Source organism: Erinaceus europaeus, chromosome 14 (genome assembly GCF_950295315.1).
Source record: "Erinaceus europaeus chromosome 14, mEriEur2.1, whole genome shotgun sequence".
Taxonomy (NCBI): domain Eukaryota; kingdom Metazoa; phylum Chordata; class Mammalia; order Eulipotyphla; family Erinaceidae; genus Erinaceus; species Erinaceus europaeus.
Genome location: NC_080175.1, coordinates 7,147,111 through 7,168,222, shown reverse-complemented (window position 1 = coordinate 7,168,222; position 21,112 = coordinate 7,147,111).

The following is a 21,112-nucleotide window of genomic DNA, read 5'->3' as shown; positions in this document are numbered from 1 at the left end:
TACATGCCTCATTTATATGAAGTTACAGGTTTGAGACCTAGCACCACCTGGGTGCTCCAAGATGGCATTAGCAGGGAAGCATGGGTGGTGGAGCAGTCTTTTAAATTTTTTTAATATTTATTTATTTATTTATTTTCCCTTTTGTTGCCCTTGTCGTTATTGTTGTTGTAGTTATTATTGTTGTCATCGTTGTTAGATAGGACAGAAAGAAATGGAGAGAAGAGGGAAAGACAGAGGGGGAGAGAAAGAGAGACACATGCAGACCTGCTTCACGGCCCGTGAAGCGACTCCCCTGCACTTGGGGAAATGGGGGCTGGAACTAGGATCCTTATTCTGGTCCTCACACTTTGTGCCACATGCTTAAGCTTAACCCGCTGCGCTACTGCCCAACTCCCTGGTGGAGCAGTCTTGTGGCATATTCTCTCTCTCTCTCTCTGTATGTGTGTATGTATCTTTTCTCCCTCTTTTCTTTCTTTTTTTTATAAATGAAAACAAACAAACAAAAACCTGTGCCTGGAAGGTTGTTCAGCATTATCAGGCATGTTTGAAGCTCTGAGTCACATATCTACAAATGCCATTATCTCTCTCTATCCCTCCCCTCCCCTCCCCTCCCCTCCCCTCCCCTCCTCTCCTCTCCTCTCCTCTCCTCTCCTCTCTTCTCCTTTCCCCTTCCCTCCTTTCCCCTCTCCCTTCATCTCTCCAGTGAATGGATATAGGGAAGAGTCCCCTAGATGTGCCATCAAGTTGCAAGCACTCAGCCTCCAGCTCTGTGAAAGGTGCCTACCATGGCTTTTCACTGAGTCCCTCTGCATAATTCCCTTGGCCTTGGGTATCAGCCTCACCTAAGGCCATCCCTCTTTCTTGAGAACAGAGTGTCTCTCATTACCCACTGACTGAGTGGCCAGAGGTTCAGTTCAACCTCTGTTGGGCATAAACCAGCTCCTGCACTTCTAGGAGATGGGCTACTGCCTCTGTTGCAACTGGACCATGGTTAATTTTCCTTCTCCCTCCCAGTGTGTGGTGCATTCCATGCGAAGGCCTGGAAGAACAGACTATTTGCTAAAGCTGGAAGATGAGTGGCAGGAAGAGATCCAGTGGCAACTCTTCCCTGGAGGTCAAGGTTGTTGCAGATCTCATGCAAACCCATGATAGCAGGATAGGGATGATAAAGATCAGAAGTTGTCCCTTCCCATGAGAAGCATGTTGTGGGGGGCAGGGGGGGTGGTGTAATTATCATGATGGACTTTAAAGTGAAGTATCAGGAGAGGAAGGTGACCCATAAAGAGCTATAAAAATGGCTAAAAGAAATGAGATTTCCTAGGGAAAGAATGAGCACAGGCAGCCAACAGGACCATTCCATCTGCATAGCCCAGAATCCATTAAGAATGTGGGGGAATCAGGAGGCTGCAAACAGCCATCTCAGTAACAAGTTAACATCCTTTTCCCCACCTCCTCATACTTGGGACAGATTGAATGAAAAAGATGTTGGTCCCCTAGGACTTCCCCTAAAGGGACTCTCACCCATTTATTTAATTAACTGAACTCTGAGGATTGCTGGATTCAGGTTACTGCTGACATTGATACCTAAAGGCTTGTAACATTACTGTGCCCTTCATTAGAGGGGAAACCAGAAGGCCCAGATAATAAAGAAAGCCCTGGCAGGGGCTGAGCTGTGGTTCCCTGGATCGACATTTCATATGGTAGTACTTTCCCCTGGTGTCTGATGCATTGATTGGAACTCTTGTTCCAATCAAGTGTCAGCTACTCCCCAGAGTAGAAACTACACACACACACACACACACACACCACACACACATTCCCTATTCTTTGGGCTTATACTTACAGTGAGGAAAGGTGTGTGGAAGTATATGGAATCTCATTTCTCACCTCTGACGGAGACGGTGAACTCAAACCAGTGTTTCATCTCAGGGGAAGTATGGAAATGGAGAACCATCCATCCTGCAGACTGGTGCTGTTCACTAGTTTGACTCCTACAGAACCAGACAGACCTTGGAGGATTCATGCCAATTCACCCAAGCGCCATTGCATATTGCAGTTGTGAATCTGCATGTAGTATCCAAGCTGGAGCAGATTTGGGGGGCCTGGAATGAAACCATGGGCTGGGAAAATGTCCTTTCTTGCACCTCGTCAGATGGAAGAACCAGAGTAGTTAATATCCATGTGGTGACTCATGGCCTTATTATATACTAGATCCTTCCTCAGGATGCATTCTGTAGAGGTCTAGGTAATCTGGCCATCGCAAAGAATATCACCTTTGTCCATCAACCATCAGGGGCATCAAACTATTCAGACCATGGGAGCAGAACATGGACATTCAAGGTTTAGGAAACACACACCTTCCAGATAGATGGTGGAAGGAAAATTCAGAAGTCCCCAACATCATGATATATAGCCAAGAAAATACTGGATAGGTTAGGTAGGTTGACTGAAAGAACTTTTGGAAGGTTTATTTTTTATCATTATTATTTTCTCTAGGTCATTTTGTTGGGAATATAATGGTTTACAGGACGGTTATTGATATATGCATCCAGTTTCTTTCTCCTCCTTCTATCATTTTATTGGGAAGGGGCTGTTTACAGTCCGGTTGTTGACACATGGGTACAATGTCCCATCTCATTGTCATAGATGTCTGCAAAACTCTCTAATTTAGGTCCTTTTCCATCATCATTTTCCTAAATTAGCACCAGGACCCAAAGTTACCCTATTCTCTTCCTTACCTGGCTTCCCCATGTATTTGGTTAAATACATCAAACCCCGTCCAAGTTTTACTTTGTATTTTCTCTTTCTGTCCTTATTTTTAAGTTCTGTCTATGAATGAGATCAGTCATGGGATAGAAGATGATCTTGGGCAAGGGGGGGTGTTTAACAAAAAAATTACTTAGGGGTTGGACAGTGGCACACACACACACACACACACACACACACACACACACACACACACACACACCGCCATATGTGAAGACCTGGGTTTGAGCCCCAGTGCCCCACCTGCAGGAGGAAGTTCCATGAACAGTGAAGAATGTCCAACCTTGGTCATGGTCCGTTGGCAAGGAAGTCCATCCACTTCTCAACCCAGGCCAGAAACTCTGAACTAACAATTCTCTGTGCTTTCAATATATCTTTTCTCTTTCTAGATGACTAATTGTCAGTCCCCTCCAGCCCCCAGGCTTGAAATTGTGCTGGAGCTATTGATTTCCTGTCTTGAGGGCTGGAAACTTCTGTCTGATATAGGTGTGGCCCTCCTAAGTCATCCTCCCAGAACTCTTGGGGCATAAAAGTCTTCCTGGGGCTGAGCAAGGCATCTTTATTCAACTTAATCTCCTCTTTGTGGATTTTTGCTCCAGAACAGGCTCCTGCAAGCAGAAGCCTCAAAGATGTCATTATGTTTAGTTTCCATGGAGGCCATGTTCTGCACATTTCCTCCAGGTGCTAAGGCTCCCTCCTGCTTGTAACAGTATCCTAAATCTCCTTTGAATTACAATGTCTCCCCTTCTCTCTGAGCATGTGGCTCAGCTATGTCAATAAGCATGATTTCCGTCTCTGGTGACAACCATTGCTTCATGGACTGGCTCACAACCACTGCTGATCCTATCAAAGTAAATCCTGGTTCTTACTCAGAAGCTCACAGAAGGAACTGTGTTCTTTCTTTCACAGCCTCTAACCTGAGAGACTTTGGATCCTGGTGCTGCTGAAGGCCATCTTGATTGGGTATCTGTAGTCCAAAAAGAAAAGCCGATGTGAAGGAAAACAGAGCTGAGGCATAATGATCTTGTTTGACATTTTATGAGTCCCAGGGTCAAGCCACACTTAAACTCAACTTACTTAACTCAAAGTTCAATATCCCCAGCCCTTTTAATGGCATGGCTAAAGATATTGTCCTTTGTTCTAAGTCACATTGGAATAGACTTTTCTTTTTTCTTTTTAATTTATTTATGACAAATATAGGCAGACAGAGAAAGAACCAGACATCACTCTGGTACATGTGCAGCTGAGGATTGAACTTCAGACCTCATGGTTGAGCATCCTGGGCTTTATCCACTGTGCCACCACCTGGACCACTTGGAATAGACTTTTTTAACATTTGCATAAAACATTCTTTTTTTTCCTCTTTTTTTTTAATTGGGGAATTAATGTTTTACATTCAACAGTAAGTACAATAGTTTGTACATGCATAACATTCCCCAGTTTCCCATATAACAATACAGCCCTTATAAGATGTTATCACCATGTGCCTATAGGCCTGCAGAAAACTCAGGACCTGTTATACTCCTTGTCCTTCAATCAGGCAAGTCTTCCTTATTTTTTTTCTTTTTAATTTCTTTATTGGGGAATTAATGTTTTACATTCGGCAGTAAATACAATAGTTTGCACATGCATAACATTGGACCTATACCTCCTGTAAGAATTGTGTACTTGCTGCTTCAAACAGAGACATGAACACTGATCCAGGGCCATGAACCTGCACTGAAAGAGTCTGACACCCAGGTGCAGGCACGGGCAATTTGCTTTAGGGAGTATGTCCACCCCGAGAAACCCCCCAGGCCCAGCACCTTGGGCTCCACCTAGACTCTTCAGATGCGAGAGCAAATAAGATAAAAGTAAATATAGTACGTTTAAGTAGGGTGTGCCTAGCAACCAGGGACAAAGGAGGACTGATGGGAGAGCTTTGCTGTTCACAGACCCTTGTGTGTGACATGTAGAAAACACCTTTTCTATTTTGTTGTTCCTGGTAGAGATGACCGGGAAGAATGGAGAGAGGGATTTATTCGAGGTCTAGGCCCATCAAGTCTGTTTGAGAATCTCATGACTCCCCGATTAGGGCCCCAGCTGATGGGGTGGCCTGATAGTGACTAAAGAGTTATCATTAACGTATGCCAGGCTCTTGCCCTTATTTAGCTTTTGCAGTCCTTGCTTTGATAAGGTTAATCCCTCTCTCCATTGTTACCGGTCATCTCTATCAGAAACAACAAAATAGACCCCTTTGTAGGCCCCCCATAGGACCTTGCCCTCAACTTGGATCAACAACAGTAGAGAATGTTCCATCCTCCGAAGGGAGGATGGACAACATATTCTATGCTACACCTGAGGAAGATGGGTCAATATTGGGCAGCTTGGAACATTCCTACTCATGACCACAGAATGTGAGTTCAGATCTACAGGGATGCAGAGGGCACATAGGCTCCTAAGCTGAATATGGGCCACAGGTCACATCAAATTGATGGGGTTTACAGTCAACAATATTTATACATTTTTCCCATATTTGGGAGCTACTCTCTTTCCTGATCCAGCTTTCTGGTCCTTCTGCCAGCCATGACATCATCTCCCCAGACAATAACTTGGATCCACCTGTATATCAGATTTCAGGCTTAGGGGAAAAAAGGAAAAAAAATAGTATAGCCTCAGGTCCTTTGAATATAACTAAAATAGGCCTACTACATCTACAAAATGGAGAACCCTCCCCCAACTCTTCACTGCACTATTCCCCTTTAGCTTCATGATTAGTCAACATTTTGCTTGGCTTTATATATTAACTCTCTTTTCAGCCACCAGGTTCCAGATGCTACCATGATACTGATCAGAATTCCTTGGACAGACAACCCCATCAATGTGTCCTGGAGCTCCAATTCCCCAGAGCCCCACACCACTAGGGAAAGAAAAAGGCAGGCTGGGAGTATGGATTGACCTGTAAATGCCCATGTTTAGTGGGGAAGCAATTACAGAAGCCAGACCTTCCACCTTCTGCATCCCACGATGACCCTGGGTCCATACTCCAGAGGGATAAAAAAATAGAAAAGCTATCAGTGGAGGGGATGGGATACGGAGTTCTGGTGTTGGGAATTGTGTGGAGTTGTACCCCTTTTATCCTATGGTTTTGGCAGTGTTTCCTTTCTATAAATAAAATAAAATAAAATAAAATAAAGAAAACCCCTTTTCATTGTGAACAAGGGAGGTTACAGAATGAGCAGGGCAATCATGGCTGAGAGCTACCAGGGAGCTAGCAGTTCTAGATCCTCTCTTGGAGGAGAGGTCAGGGCTCTGACAGTCCCACTGACTGGCCTCAGGGAGGGGTGTTCTTTCCTGTAATTGGGAGGGGAGGGGGCTAGGATTTTGGACAACCCCTATTGGGCAATTCAGACCCCGAGTAATGAAATATTCTGACGCCTAATTTAGAAGACATTGCCACAGAATAAGTGTGAAAGACTGACTGATTTTCTACCCTGACCATTCCAGTGCCTTGTTAGATATAATGAAGGGAGTGAGTGGTGGCTCACCTGGTGGAGTGCACACACTACCGTGTGTGATGCTCCAGGCTCGAGGATCCTGTCTCCACCTGCAGGAGGAAGCCTCTTGAGCAGTGGAGCAGTGCTGTGGGTATCTCTCCTTCTCTCCCTTCTGAGAGAGGGTTATGCACCCTTTATTACAAAGAAAAAAAAGGGGAAAATAGCCTCCAGGAACAGCGGAATCATGCAGGCATCAAATTGCAGCTATAACCTTGATGATAAAAAGGAGGAGGAGGAGGAGGAGGAGGAGGAGGAAGAGGAAAAAGGGAGAGAAAAGAATAAAAAGGTAATAATGACAAAAGTTCACTAAGTTGTTGTAATATGAAAATGTTTAAACAGACTCAAAGTAGAACATTGCAATTTTAAAATTCAACACTATTTGAACTTGCCTTAGTAGCTATCTCTCTGTGTCTCTGTCTCTCTCTGCTAGATGATTCAAAATCTAAGGGCCAGCGAATTAGCTCACTCAGGTAATGCACTGTTTTGCCTTATGGACAATCCTGGTCTGACACTGAACTTCTCTAATTATAAGGGACCTTTGAAGCTATGTATGGCTTCTCTCTTCTTCTTCTTCTTCTTCTTCTTCTTCTTCTTCTTCTTCTTCTTCTTCTTCTTCTTCTTCTTCTTCTTCTTCCCTCCCTCCCTCTCTCCCCCACATCTCCTTTTTCCTTTCCTTCCCTTCTCTCTCTCTCTCTCTCTCCCAGCTCTACCTCTTGCATTCTCTTTTTGAAAGACATTCAAGGCAACAATAAATAGCACGTCATTTCATCAATACATGTTTCAGCCAGCATCTCCAAAAATTAGGTCGCATTCTTATACAACCACAAGGTCATTATTAAACCTGCATGTGTATGTATCATGTATCCTCCAGTACTGTTATTGTAACCACACTTCTCTAGTTGGCTCATGTATGTATATATTCCATAATACATCTTTAGAGAATGGGCCAGGGCTTCACACATGTACATCATGGGGGTGGAAGCCACTTCAACACCCTCCATTTCTTTCTAAAGGGAGAAAGAGAAGAGAGGCAGGAAGACGGAGAAGGGGGAGGGAAAGACAAAAAGCAGAGATACTGTAGCACTGCATCAGCATCCACCGAGCATGTCCAACACTGTCCATGGTGCTCCCTGAGTGCACCAGGGCTCAAACCCAGGACCTCATGCTCAACAAGGCATGTGTTCTGCAGAGTGAGCTAGTTCCTGGCCCCAAAGGCTCTTTTTCATTTGCTGTGTTTTTGTGTATGTGTGCATGTAAAACTCTTAAGCACAAGCTCAGATATCTGTCAGGCTGCGCCACGGAGAAGAGAGAGAGGAGATCCGGAGTGAAGAGGGAACACAAATCTTTATTCACACGGGCACCTCAGAGTTGGGTGAGAACGCAGTGGTTCGGGCCACGAGGAGATAGCAAAAATGGCCGCCTCCTGGACCACCCTCCCTTGCATCTAATCACCAATGTGAAAAGCAGGCAAGAGAGACGAGGGGCAGAAGAAGAAGGGCTTTATAGGGCAACAACCAGGAGTGACGTGTCGGGACAGGATTGGTTAAAAAAGGCACTGCGAGAATATGGCAGGAAGTGGCAAAGCTTGAGGGGACAGCTTGGCAGATGTGACTGCATCTGCATAATTCCCCAGCAGATATCTAGAATAATTGGGGATATGCTTAAAACAGGATAGAAACAAGAAAAAAAAAAACACAGTACAGTACAATAGATAGTATAGCTGAGACATTTTTTGAAAGCTCCGTGGGTAAACTTACCCGTCATCAGCTTTGTCCCTGTGGGATTCCCCTACTGATTGCGTGGGGGGTGGGGTGGGGGGCAGTCAGTGTGAAGGCAAGGGAGAGGGGCCATAGGAAACCCACAGGGGTACCCAGTCTTACCCCGCCTGCCATGAGGGGTGGACATGGTGGTGAACCTCAGAGACCCATCATGAGAAGAAGACGTGTGAAAAGTGATCAGACTTTAAGACCTTTGACCCTACCTCTAGGAATTTTTGTCTAAGAAAAAGCCAAACTTTGCACAAAGATTTATCCTGTTTGAGAACGTTCCTTGTAGCAATACTTATAGCAATAAAAAGGGTGGGGAGGATTAGCTAGAGGCTCAAGGACACAGGGCTGGTTTATAGAGTATAATTCAACCCTACCAGATGAGGAAATGCCATGCATCTTCTCCAAACAGGTCGTGGAAAAATAATCAGGTCTATGGAGAAATGTCCACCTTGTAGTAAACAGACAAAGAAGTAATAAAATTGGTCTCATTTATAAAAAAAAAAAAATCCTGAATTTTTAAACATTTGGAAATGAATGCTCATTGCTCATTTCATTTCTAAAAAAACTAAGTGTACAACGAGAAGCCTATACATTGAAATATTTTAAAGATAAAAATAGATTGTCATTTTTCGAATTTTTATAAGTGGTTTTTATTTTTTTATTAGTGATTTAAAAATGGTTAACAAGATTGTCAGATAATGGGTACAAGTTCAGAGTTCCATGTCCCATCCTTCCATCAACTTATAATTAAATTTCCTCTCTCTCTCTCTCTCCATATATATATTTCTCTCAGTGTTATCATTGGAGCTATAGGATGAACCTACCCACTCTCTGTGACCATTTTATCCTTTTTTTTCTCTTTTAATAGAGGCAGAAAAGAAATTAAAAGGGAATAGAGGGAGAGAGGGAGAAAGGGAGATACCTACAGCTCTGCTTTACCACTTGTGAAGCTTCCCCACCTCCACCCTCGCAGATGGAGACCAGGGAGTTGAACAGCATGAAAATGTATGTGCTGTTCCGGGCACACCACTGCCTGGGCCCCATAATTAAATTTTATAATAATAATAATTACCATAGCAGAGTTGGAGAAAAAGGAGAAAAAAGGCCATAGAAGAGAGAGGTGTAAAGAAACAACTGTGAAAGGAAAGGGGAAAAAAAGCAATTAATCAGCTAGTGGGATTGGAGAGAACTTCTGAAAGATTCATTTCAGTCTAAAAACAATTCTTTTTACAAGAGAAAGAAAGGTAACAGAGGTTTAGAAACTTTAAGCAATTACCTAATATGCTCTTGACATATGCACACTGACTACAAAACCTCGAGCCAAATTTTTCCTTGGAGAGAATATGACTCCTTTCTTTGTAAAATTAACTTAATAACAAACATGCCATTATAGAAGGAACCAAAGTGATTCGTGATTTGTGAGACCATGGAAATATTGTCAAATAAAGACTGGGTGGTGTTGCATCTGGTTGAGCACACAAACTACAGTGTGCAAGGACCTGGGTCAAAGCCCCTGGCCCCCACCTGCAGGGAGGAAGCTTCCTGAGTGGTGAAGCAGGCCTGCAGGTATCTCTGTCTCTCCCTCACTTTCTCCTCTGCCCTCTCAATTTCTGTCTCTATCCCAAATAAACTATATATATATATACACATATATATGTATATATATTTAAAAGAAATGTTATAAAATAATCCCCACCACACACACATACCCCTGCAGAGGATCACTAGGTAGCTAGGTAGCTGTTTGACCATCCTAAACCGGTATTAGACGTCACATTAGTTTCTGAGGAATTCAGGTCTAGCTAGGGGATTCTTGCTGATGAAAAATGTGGTGACTAACATCCATTCTGAGAAGTCACCTTCTAGATTCAGAAGTACTACCTGTGGAGGACAACAAAATGGTTCACCTGGGTAGGGTACCTGCTTTCCCATGTAAGCAACTCAGTTTCAAGCCTCACCAGTGCTGTACTGGAGGGAGATTTAAAACTGTGGACTCTTTCTGTCCTTCTCTGAGTCTGTATTTCCTTTCTTTCTTTCTACCTTTCTTTTTTTCCCTTCCTTCCTTTTTCTCTTTCATTTTTTTATTGCCACTACGAGTTATTACCAGAACTTGGTGCCTGCACTCAGCTTCTAGTGGTCATTTTTTTTCTTACTTTTTCCCTTGATTTATTTATTTTTCTGATAGAGAGAAATTGAGAGGGAAGGGTGATAGGATGGAATTTAGAAAGAGAAGGGGTCAGACGGTGGTGCACCAGCTTAAGCACACACATTGCCATGTATGAGGACCTGGGTTCAAGCTCCTGTTCCCCATCTGCAAGGAGGAATCTTCATGAGTAGTGAAGCAGGTCAGCAGGTATCTCTCTTTCTCTCTCCTTCTCTAGCTTATACTCCCTTTCTCAATTTCTTTTTCAACTTTTTTATTATATTTATTTATTTATTGAATAGAGCCAGAAATTGAGAGGGAAGAGGGTGATAGAGAAGGAGAGAGACAGAGAGACACCTGCAGCTTTCCCCCTGCAGGTGGGGACTGGATCTTGAACCTGGGTCCTTGTGCATTGTAACTTATGAGTTCAACCAGGAGCCACCACCTGGCCCCTTCCCATCTCAATTTTTACTTGTCCTATGAGAGAAAGAAAGAAAGGAAGGAAGGGAGGAAGGGAGGAAGGGAGGAAGGGAGGAAAGAAAAGGGAAAATGACTGCCAGGATCAATGGGTTCATTGCACAGACACCATGCCCCAGCAATAATCCTGGTGGCAATATAAAGAGACATCTGCAACCCTACTTCACAGCCTGTGAAGCTCCCCTCCTACAAGTGGAGACCTGGGTCTTGAACAGGGGTCCTCATGCAGGACAATATGTGCGGGTTACCCATTGAGCCACTGCTCAGCTCTTGTGGCCAAAAACGTTGTCCCATAGTAGTGAAGACTGGGAGACAATAACTAGAAGAAATGATACGCGTGGCCTGTCACCAGGTGCTGGGGTGGCATCATCCCAACAATCCTCCTTGGTTCTGGTGCTTTTGTTGAACTTCAGGGACCAGGTTCTCAGGTTGGGGGATTGCTGGGCTTTGCTACCATTAGCTCTTTCTGGGTTGCCAGTTTTGATGTCCATTCTGAAACTAGCATCCTCTCAGGGATCTTGTGTGCATTTGGAATAATACACACACACACACACACGCACACGCACACACGCACACACACACACATATATTCACACACTGCAACACAGCACACAACCCATGACAGTGCTTAGGACACTCTCGGTTCATGCTTTATTGTCTGGACTGTGAATTTGCTTGTGTGTTTTGAATCCTAACCATCTTCCTCCTTCTGCTTAATCTGGACACACACTCACCCCCCACCCCCCACCGCAGAGCTGTCTTTATTCTTTGTACCTCATGGTTGCCCAGGATTGAGTCTTTATGCTCACAGGAGCCCTGAAGGGTGATGACTCCACACAGGGCTTCATGAGGACCCTATACCCAACAGGTTTTTTAAAAATAATTTTTATGTATAAAAAGGAAGCACCGACAAAAAACATAGGATAAGAGGGGTACAACTCCGCACAACTTCCACCACCAGAACTCTGTATCCCATTCCCTCCCCTGATAGCCTTCCTATTCTTTAACCCTGTGGGAGTGTGGACACAGGATCATTGTGGGGTGCAGAAGGTGGAAGGTCTGGCTTCTGTAATTGCTTCCCCACTGAACATGGGCGTTGACAGGTGGATCCATACTTCCAGCCTTCCTCTCCCTTTCCCTAGTGGGGCAGGGCTCTGGGGATGTGGGACTCCGGGACACATTGATGGGGTCGTCTGCTCACTTGACAGGTTTTAATTGAGCACCTACTTAGCCCTGAGCCTCGCCTAACTCTGAGGACACAGTTGTGAACAAAGCAAGGCTTCCCTGCCTGGTGATAAGCAGTAGCAACCATAAGCAGCGAACTTAGTGAAAGGAACAAACACTGAGCCAGACAGAGTAGGGCTAAGAAGAAGAATAAAGTAGCAGATAGGGAGGGGAAGTGTGGAAGGCACTTTTTACATAGGGTATCCTGGAGGTCCCCAAGGAGGTGACTTCTATGTGAAGATTCAGAAGGGAGAGAGACAGGCAGGAATCTGGGAAAGCAAATTTCAATCAAAGAAACATCAAGTGCAAAGGTCCTGGGGTGGTGTGTTCCAGAAATGCATCAGGTAGTGTTTTTAATCCTTGATAAGAGGTCCTTTCCTTATGAGAGAGGGATAGATGTCACTGTGTGAGCTTATCTGAGAGCAATTGATCGTTTCATTTATTTTTGAAGATGCATTTACTTACAGTTACTACCTGAGATCAGTTACTACCTGAGAGGGAGTGGCTAAGGGAGCCCAGAAGAACACTCCAGTATGTATGGGGCAAGATCGAGCCCTGGGACATCACAAGTGCAAGTCCGATGCGCCACCCACTGAAAAGCCGCCTCCTGGGTCCTGTCATGCTGTTTGCCATTGTAACATTATTTCAGGTTTGTTCTGCCATTGTGGGCAAACACAGGAATGAAGGAATGAATGGTGGAGGGGGCTGGGCAGTGGTACACCTGGATGAGTGCACATAGTACTATATGCAGGGACCTGAACAAGGATCTGGATTCAAAGTGCCGCTCCCCACCTGAAGGGGGAAGGGAAGCTTCTCAAGGACTGAAGCAGGTTTGCAGGTTTCTCTCTCTCTTTCTCTCCCTTTCTCTGTTTCCCTCTCTTCTCTCAGTTTCTCTCTGTCCTATTCAATCAAATGGGGAAAAAAAATGGCAGATAGGAGCAATGGATTCATGGTGCTAGCACTGAGGTGCAGTGATAACCCTGGAGGCAAAAAGAAATAAAGAAAGGAAGGAAGGAAGGAAGGAAGGAAGGAAGGGAGAAAGAAAGAGAGAAAGAAAGAGAGAAAGAAAGAAATAGAGAAAGAAAGAAAGAAATAAAGAAAGAGAGAAAGAAAAAGAGAGAAAGAGAGAAAGAAAGAAAGAGAGAAAGAAAGAAAGAAAGAAAGAGAGAAAGAAAAAGAGAGAAAGAGAGAAAGAAAGAAATAAAGAAAGAAAGAGAGAAAGAAAAAGAGAGAAAGAAAGAAATAGAGAAAGAAAGAAATAAAGAAAGAGAGAAAGAAAGAGAGAAAGAAAGAAAGAGAGAAAGAAAGAAATAGAGAAAGAAAGAAATAAAGAAAGAAAGAGAGAAAGAAAGAAAGAGAGAAAGAAAGAAAGAAAGAAAAAGAGAGAAAGAAAGAAAGAGAGAAAGAAAGAAATAAAGAGAGAAAGAGAGAAAGAAAGAGAGAGAGAGAGAAAGATGGTAATCTCTGTCTTGAGTAAGGTGACAGTAGCATGGAGACAGAGACCTGTGCCTCTTCTTTTCTCTGTTTCTTCCTTCAATTCTTTCCTTCCCCACCTAAACTTCTCCTCTGTCCTTCTCCATTCTCTCACCCCATTCATTCTTCCCCTTCTTGGCTTCCTAATTCTTCTGGAAGTACTTTCTGAGTCCTAACTCTGGACGGGAAGTCAAGTCACATGGCTAGCATGAGTAGAGCAGAACTCCCGGCTGGCCCTGTCTGCAGCAGTCAGCTTCTCAGCACTGCGGCTCCTCGCTCTCCTCCTTCCCATGAACTGTACTGGGGCAGCTCGGCACGAATAAATGCAGAGCAGAGCAGACACAGACCCGCACGCAGAGCAAAGACAGAGTCTCCTCCCGGGGCCAGAGCCCACGCGGAAAATTGCAGCGACTCATCATTTTTCACCTTCTACATCCCTGGAGGAGCAAGGAGCAAGATTATTCTGATGTCCAAGTCTTAACTTTGGAGGGAAAGGAAACAAGAGCAGGTCACAGACCCTGCCCCCTCACCCCTGCCCATTCCACAGACACCACTCAGGCCTGCTGGTTCAGGGTGAGAAAGCCAGGTGACTGTTTCTTTTTCTTTTTTTTTTAATTTTTATTTATAAAATGGAAATATTAACAAGACCATAGGATAAGAGGGGTACAATTCCACACAATTGCCACCCATATCCCATCCCCTTCCCTTGCTAGCTTTCTTATTTTTTTATCCCTCTAAGAGTATGGACCCAGGGTCATTATGGGGTATAGAAGGTGGAAGGCTTCTGTAATTGCTTCCCTGCTAAACATGGGCATTGGCAGGTCGATCCATACTCCCAGCCTGCCTCCCTCTTTCCCTAGTGGGGCAGGGCTCTGGGGAGGTGGGGCTCCAGGGCACAATGTGTCCTGTCGTGCCAGTTTCTCCCAGAGATGCAGTGGTTGCATTCTGCAGTGCTGATCCCGCAGCTGAGGGAGGGCAGAGCAGAAAGCCCCTGGGGGGCACTTCTGAGCACTGGGAACCTAAGTTCTGCTTGGTCCTGCGGGCTGGGTTCTTCTGCTGATTGTCTTACCTCAGGCACAGAGGACAGCTGGCTGCAGGCACTGGATGGTGTTCTTGGGCTCTGGGAAGACTGGAGATGGCCACCTTATGTCATCTGCCTGGGGACTAATGCCACCCATAGGAGAGGCTTCTAGTACAGTGACCAAGGGGCTGGCTTTGAGGTCATGTGAGCCCTGCGTCCAATCTTGATCTTACTTCATGGTATAATGTATTCCCCTCTGCTCTGCTATCTTGTACTACATGGCACCAGCATACTTTCTCCCGTCTTACTGGGCTCCACCATTCCGTGCTGTACACACTGTCCAGCACTTACTGAACTGTACTGCTCTGTATTGTGCTGCAGACATTACGCTCTGCTACACTGCCCCATCCTGTTACTCGGCTCCAGTACTCTGCACTATACTGCATCATATTACCTAGGACCACAGTGAGCTGTGCTCTTCTGTACTACCTTGCACGATATATATTTTTACTTTTTTTTATATTTATTTATTTTCCCTTTTGTTGCCCTTACAGTTTTTTATATTTGTAGTTATTATTGTTGTTGTTATTGACAACTGGTGGATAGGACAGAGAGAAATGGAGAGAGGAGGAGAAGACAGAGAGGGGGAGAGAAAGACAGACACCTGCAGACCTGTTTCACCGTCTGTGAAGCGACTCCATGGCAGGTGGGGAGCCGGGGGCTCGAACCGGGATCCTTATACTGGTCCTTGAGCTTCACATCATGTGCGCTTAACCCGCTGTGCTGCCACCCGACCCTCTACTTCGTACAATATTAAGAGCCTTCTCCTAACACCACACCCTCCTGGGCTCTGCTAAGGACCCACGTACTAGGCTGCATTACACAGGGTGATAGGGCATATGCTGCTGCGGTATATTATGTCACACTCTGCAAAACCACACCAGACCTGGTTATACTATGCGACTGAAAAATGCACTATACCAGCCTGAACAGCTGTGTTGTGTGGCAGCCATCTGCACTATCTGGTTAGATTATATCCACTCTACTATGCCACGCTGTCCTGCGCTATGCAACACTAAACTGTAGGAATAACAGGAAAACGTCTGGGGCTTGTGTTGGGGTTTATAAAAATGGCGGCACTACTAGGCACATAAAAACTGCCCTGCAACATAGGCAAGACCGACAGCTCTCCAGACATGATGCAACAGCATGAGCTCCGTGTCTGGCTGGGAGTCAACTGTAGGGACAGGAGTCAGAGCTCAGAAGGTGCAAAAAGGCTGCACTTCTGCCAGATGCTTGCTGAAGGAAACTGCCATACCCACAGTTCCTCACAAATGTACATCCTAGGCAAAGCATCTGCCTTGTGTTGACGACAGCTAACCACGCACTCATGTCCACAAGGTCTTACCAACGCGATACTGTCTTCCACATCAGTTCTCTGTATCCTGCTGGGCTGTCCCATGTTGCTGTACACCGGACTATGATAGCCTCTGCTCCACTCCTATGCTGGACCACAGCACACAGTAGACTCTGTTCTGCTGCACAGAGCATTGCGATATTTCAGACTCTGTCCTGCTGCACAAAGCACTGCGATATGTCAGACTCTGTCCTGCTGCACAGAGCACTGCGATATGTAAGACTCTGTCCTGCTGCACAGAGCACTGCGATATGTAAGACTCTGTCCTGCTGCACAGAGCACTGCGATATGTAAGACTCTGTCCTGCTGCACAGAGCACTGCGATATGTCAGACTCTGTCCTGCTACACAGAGCACTGCGATATGTCAGACTCTGTCTGCTGCACAGAGCACAGTGATGTGTCAGACTCTGTCCTACTGCACAGAGTACTGTGATATGTCCGATTCTGTCCTGCTGCACAGAGCACTGCGGAATGTCAGACTCTCTCTGCTGCACAGAGCACTGCGATATGTCAGACTCTGTCCTACTGAACAGAGTACTGTGATATTTCAGATTCTGTCCTGCTGCACAGAGCACTGCAATATGGCAGACTGTGTCTGCTGCACAGAGCACTGTGATATGTCAGCCTCTGTCCTGCTGCACAGAGCACTGTGATATGTCAGAGTCTGTCTGCTGCACAGGGCACTGCGATATGTCAGACTCTGCTGCAGAGAGCACTGCAATATGTCAGACTCTGTCTGCTGCAGAGAGCACTGCAATATGTCAGACTCTGTCCTGCTGCAGAGAGCACTGCAATATGTCAGACTCTGTCCTGCTGCACATTTCTAAAGTGAACTTCTCTATACTGCAAGGCTCTCTGTTACCAGCTTCTACACTCTGCTGTTCTGTACTGAACTATGCTGCAATATACTGTATTCTAATGCCATCAGCGCTTCACTGAACCACACTGGGCTATGCTACACTATACTACACTCTGGCTACCATACTGCACACCACTATAATGTAATATAGGCACTGCTGTGGGCTGTGCTGTGCTGGGCTGTGCAGGCTGTGCTGTGCTGTGCTGGGCTGTGCTGGGCTGTGCTGGGCTGTGCTTGGCTGTGCTGTGCTGTGCTGTGCTGTGCTGTGCTGTGCTGTGCTGTGCTGTGCTGTGCTGTGCTGTGCTGTGCTGTGCTGTGCTGTGCTGTGCTGGGCTGGGCTGGGCTGGGCTGGGCTGTGCTGGGCTGTGATGGGCTATGCTGGGCTGTGCTGTGCTGGGCTGTGCTGTGCTGTGCTTTGGGCTGGGCTGGGCTGTGCTGGGCTGTGCTGGGCTGTGCTGAGCTGTGCTGGGCTGTGCTGTGCTGTGCTGGGCTGTGGGCTGTGGGCTGTGGGCTGTGGGCTGTGGGCTGTGCTGTGCTGTGTTGTGCTGTGCTGGGCTGTGCTGTGGGCTGGGCTGTGCTGTGCTGTGGGCTGTGCTGTGCTGGGCTGTACTGTGCTGTGCTGGGCTGTGTTGTGCTGTGCTGGGTTGTGCTGTGCTGGGCTGTGCTGGGCTATGCTGGGCTGTTCTGGGCTGTGCTGTGTTGTGCTGTGCTGGGCTGTGCTGTGCTGTGCTGTGCTGTGCTGTGCTGTGCTGGGCTGTGCTGTGGGCTGGGCTGTGCTGTGCTGTGCTGTGGGCTGTGCTGTGGTGGGCTGTACTGTGCTGTGCTGGGCTGTGTTGTGCTGTGCTGGGTTGTGCTGTGCTGGGCTGTGCTGGGCTATGCTGGGCTATGCTGGGCTGTGCTGGGCTGGGCTGTGCTGTGCTGTGCTGGGCTGTGCTGTGCAGGCTGTGCTGGGCTGTGCTGTGCTGTACTGTGTTGTGCTGTGCTGTGCTGTGCTGTGCTGTGCTGTGCTGTGCTGTGCTGTGCTGTGCTGTGCTGTGTGCTGTGTGCTGTGTGCTGTGCTGTGCTGTGCTGTGCTGTGCTGTGCTGTGCTGTGCTGTGCTGTGCTGTGCTGTGCTGGGCTGTGCTGTGCTGTGCTGTTATGGGCTGGGATGTGCTGTGCTGTGCTCCCTCCCAGTGTACTGCCCGGTAGTACTACCCAGAACTCCGCTGTATGTACCACACTGCATCCTTAGTCTGCTGCACCATCACATTCCCTTGCTAGCACAGTCCTGGAAATGGCCAGTGTGAGAAGTGGCCTGGACACTTTCCTTTGGCGGCCCTGCTTCATCCGCTTATCTGGAAGCCTCCCCCACGGATCCTGATGTGCTGGCCCACCCATTCAGAGCCCCTTCATCCTCCTTCTCTCCCCCTTTTCCTTCCTACTCCACAACCTCTCTTCCTTTCCCTGACATTCTGTCTCCCCTCCTCCTGCTCTCCTTTCTCCTTTTCTTCTTTGCAGAATTGCCGGGGCCAATCCTATACCCTTAGATCTGGTTAGACCTTTAGGCCTTTACACCCTTAGAGCTGGCTGTTATAGGAACCATCATCAGAAAAGGCCTTGCAGCCATCAAGTGTACTGACCTTATACAGGCAAGCACAAATCCAAATTGAAAACTAAACACTAGGCGCTAATCTCATCATTGCCCTCAAATCTCAGTCCACAAAATGAGGTGACGTGGGGGCTGGGGGCTGAGTCTCTGGAACGTGTGAGGGAGGCTCCAGGATCAGGTTGCCCGGAGGCAGGACTCAGCAGGGATAATAAGCTCAGCTGCAGTTAAACTGCACTTGTTGCTGACATGCTTTGCTTCTTGCACTTGATAATGTCCAGAAAGATCTGCAGGCCCAGCTGCTCCGCCTTCCTCAGCATGAACCCCAAACTGTGGGGAGAGAAGAAAGCAACTTCCCCGAGTTTGCTGCCTATTGAAAAGAGGCATCAGTGCAAGCTCCCACCTTGGAGGTTTTGCTGGAGGACTTGGAAATGAAGACACAAGCCTTTATACTTTCTCAGGGAGCCAGTCAGCCTTCTGTGAAGCGTCCCATTGTGCACCAGCACTTACCGTGTGCTCGAGCCAGCCCCATCTGTGTGAGGTGCCGAGGAATTCTGTAGGGGTCCTCTCTGGCTGCTTTGCCCAGCATGTGCTCACACACACATGACCCAGAAGCCTCCAGTACTAGCCTAGAAGGCTGGCAAGGTGGAGCTGGACCTGAAATCAGCTTCAATAAAGGGAAAGGTCAGGAGGTGGCATGTCTAGTAAAACTCCCATGTTACACTATGCAAGGACCTGGGTTTAAGCACCCAATTCCCACCTTCAAGGGTACAAGCTTCACAGCCAGTGAAATAATGCTACAAGTCTCTCTCCCCCTCTCCCTCCTAGCCCTTTCTCTCCCCCTCACCCTCTCTCTTTGCCTTATGTCTCAATTTCTCTCTGCCTCTAAATAAAGAAATACACATTAAATGAAAAAAAAAAGAAAGAACAAAGCAGTGTACTTAAGCACCATGCCTGTGGATTGATTGCATTCTTCTTGCTACCAACAGGGGAGTCCTGTGGGTGGAACAAGGAGAAGGGACCCTGGCCAAGGGTAGATAGCATAATGGTTATCTAGATAGACTGTCATGGCTGAGACTCCAAAGTCCTAGGTTCAATCTCCATACCACCATAAATCAGAGCTAATCAGTGCTCTGGTAAAATAAATAAATAAATAATCATAATAATAAATGAGAGGCCAGGTGGTGGCACACCTGGTTAAGTGCACATATTATAGTGTGCAAGGACCCAGATTCAAGCCCCCGGTCCCCATCTGCAGGGGGAAAGCTTCACGAGTGGTGAAGCAGGACTGCAGGAGTCTCTCTGCCTCTTCCTCACTCCTGCCACCCTCCCCTCTCAATTTCTTTCTGTCTCTATCCAGTAATAAATAAATAAACATATATTTTATATTTATTTATTTTCCTATTTATTGCCCTTGCCTTTTTTTATTGTTGTTGTAATTATTATTGTCATTATTGATGTCGTCGTTGGATAGGACAGAGAGAAATGGAGGGGGGGAAGACAGAGAGGGGGAGAGAAAGACAGATACCTGCAGATCTGCTTCACCATCTGTGAAGCAATGCCCCTGCAGGTGGGGAGCCAGGGGCTTGAACCAGGATCCTTATGCCGGTCCTTGTGCTTTGCGTCACATGCACTTAACCTGCTGCGCTACTGCCCAACTCCCAACATGTATATATATAGGAGAAGGGGCCCAAAGCGTTAGGACAGGGTGAGGAACCTGGGAGACACCTGTGTCTGCTGGGTCTGGCCGGGCCCCTGGGAGCTGGTGAGCTAACAGACTGCAGCCCAAGGGGCAGCCCTGGTGTCTTCCAGCTGGAGAGATATAACCAAGCAGGAAAAGCAGCAGAGGCAGCCTGTGAGGCACTGCCCACCTCCCTACACCCCTGCCCTGGATGGCTTTTCTGGGAGCTGCTGCCCAAGGGTGTCATACCTGTGCCACAAGGGACCAGGGACCGCAACCCTCCAGCCCGTCAGAAAGCCTCATGGTCAAATCCCCTCCATCTGGAGCCCCAGAACCTCAGCTCCCCGGGCTGCCACCAGCCCAGTCCTGTGCCGAACAGCCCATATGGCCTGGTGGCTGATGCCAGATACACGGCGTGTCAATAAGCCTTGAGAGTCAGATGGGAAGCTGGCCAGTCTGGCTCCACTTCCTGATCTCACTGTGTGTGTGTGTGTGTGTGTGTGTGTGTGTGTGTGTGTGTGTGTAGTGTTGGCATTCTTTGTGTTGGTTTGGCGCCCATCCCCCTACCTCTGAGAGAAATGGTTTGGCCCTTGCTAGTTTCGTGCCCCTCTTTCTCCCCGCCCCCTATGCTAAGGACGTCCAGAGTCCCAGCAGCAGCGGCAGCGGAAAATGATGGAGAAGCACATGGTGTGGTGATTTGCCCGTTCGTGAATAAAGATTAAACTGCAGCTTCTCAGCCCAGCCGTGTGTCCCCGAGTCTCTCTCTACTGATGCGATGCTAGCCTGGCCTGCTGGAGCCTCTGAAACATTAACAACAGTGTAGGGGACGGGGGTGGAGGCTTGGCATGGAGGCCCCGGGAGCCACCTTAGCCATTTTCCAGACTGGCAACTTCATTATTCATCAGACCCCAAATACCTGCTCCCTGCCTCCCTTTCCAGAGATGCAGGGACTTGCCAAGAAGCCACATAGGGAGAAAGTCAGCTGCAGAGCAATCAGAGCTGGGGCGGGAGACACAACGTGTCTTCATGGCCCCGGCTGGGCAGGTTGCCAGAGTTCTTCCTCTCTGCGTGGCCCCTGTGGGCCTGGGGGGTGTACTCTTACAGGACTTGTGTGCTCAGGGTCCCCAGTTTGATTCCTGGTGCCTCTGTCCATGCTGAG